Below are 1,799 nucleotides of genomic sequence, written 5' to 3'. Positions count from 1 at the left end.
GCAGGCGAGGGGCCGGGGTTCCCGCTCCTACTCCCCCGCTCCGACCCGAGCGCCGCCCGCGCACTGCGCCGAGTTCGAGGCCAGCCTGGCTACTGAGCCAGCCCTTGTCTGCGGAGAACAGAAGCGGGCGTCCGGAGCTGTGGCGGTGGGTCGGACGCCCATACGCACTGAGGTTCACGGTCGTGATGTTTATAGAGCACTGGAAGTCTTTCGTTTCAAATATATTTGTTGTTTCTGAAGCAAACCGTATAATTCTACCCAGTTTGTGTGGGGAGGCGATTTTAAAAGATAAATTACTTGCTAGTTGCCAAGCTGTCTGAAGAACAGAACTGTTAAAGTGGGAGCGAGGGGCCCCTTTCCCTTGCTGGAATGGGGCACTGAGGACCTAACGCTGGGCCGCGGCGGGACAACTTGAGCCTTTTAGACGTTTCTGAAGAGAAGGGGAAGTTGTCCAACTCTGCAATACGCTTCTGCTCGATCTCTTTGGAAAAGGAGGAAATCGAGTAGGAAGGACACAAGAGCGCTGCTTTCCCTCCTGACCCTCAGCACAGCCTGCCTATCGGACCGTGGGTCCGTGGTGGGAGTCCTTTAAAAGAGCATCTTGTCTGTGCTTCCCGATGTCTGTGTGGCACGGCCTGCCCCCTCTGCCCTGTTTCCGACTCCCCGCGGAGTGTCCCTGGCCCAGTCACACCTGCCTCAGGACAGGGGCTTTCCAACTGTTCGGAGTGCGGCCAAGGACGGGGAGCGGCTTCGCTCGGACAAACCACCTCCTCTCCGCGTAGTGCGGACTGGTCTCGTCAGATTTATTTTTAAGAGCTTCAGTATAGCAGTGTATGCACAGACACCCCCCATAATGAGAAACTACTGAGGAGGGGGAAAGAGAAGGGCATGGGGTGAAAAGGGTCGAAAAGTTTTGTGCGCACGTGGGGAGCTGCCAATCTGCATAACCAATTTTGAAAAAATTAAAAAGGATTTTATTACTTTAAAAATTTTTAAATGGCCCACATGGATTTTTAAACTATTAGTGAAGGCACTCTGTAATCTATCTGGAACATTTATTTCTTTGTCTTGGTTTCCTTGACTTTCCTGTATTCCCCCCACACCCCGCCCCACTTCGTGACAGCTGAACTTCCCTACTCTCCACTTCCTGTCCTCTATCCTGAATTCGGGGAGGCTGGGGTCCCCATCCCGGCTCCCTCCCACTGTAGAGAGAGCCATCCCTTTCCTGAGCCCTTCTTTCTGTCTGGGAGAGGGTTCAGCTGTGCTCCCTTCATCCAGGAATAGGGCTGGGGGGGTGCGGTGTATAAACGGAACGTTCTTTTCAAACAAACCTGTCAAACATGTCCTACACACCTCATGCTCCTTGCCCTCCATCTTCTTCCAACCTTCCAAAAGACCGTTTCTTCCCTTCATTCCGCTCAGTGTATCAAACCAACGTTAGATGCAGGTTTTTTTAAAACTCCAGATAAAAATAATTCATTTTGCCCTGCTCACTTTATGCCTAACAACCCTGTGTTGGGATGGGAAAAATTAAATACATGATTAGATAATTTAAAAAGGAAAGAGAATGGCGATAAACTATTATAGAGTAGAAATACATGGCAATGATGTTGATTCTGGTACATTACAAATACTTTTGAGAAGCAAGGTTTATAAACCAGTGTTTTCCCCATCCTGTATGTATCAAGAACCATCTGTATTCTTCACTCTGGGGCATATAGAAAATGCATGCCACCCCCTTAGTCTCTAATCATTTTCTTCATATGTATATATTTGGTACCAGGTATATATATATATAT

At 49.0% G+C, this 1,799-nt stretch overlaps 1 protein-coding gene across 5 annotated transcripts in view; it reads left to right on the top strand.

The window, feature by feature from the left end:
* Nucleotides 1-1,799, top strand: part of Ccdc146 (coiled-coil domain containing 146) — a 166,510-nt gene that overhangs the window by 98,832 nt on the left and 65,879 nt on the right. The window lies entirely within an intron of this gene.

This window comes from Fukomys damarensis, unplaced genomic scaffold (assembly GCF_012274545.1).
Source record: "Fukomys damarensis isolate Sample0158 unplaced genomic scaffold, DMR_v1.0_HiC HiC_scaffold_4, whole genome shotgun sequence".
Classification (NCBI taxonomy): Eukaryota; Metazoa; Chordata; class Mammalia; order Rodentia; family Bathyergidae; genus Fukomys; species Fukomys damarensis.
Note: the sequence above shows the minus strand (reverse complement) of the source record. Positions and strands in the feature narration are given on the sequence as shown.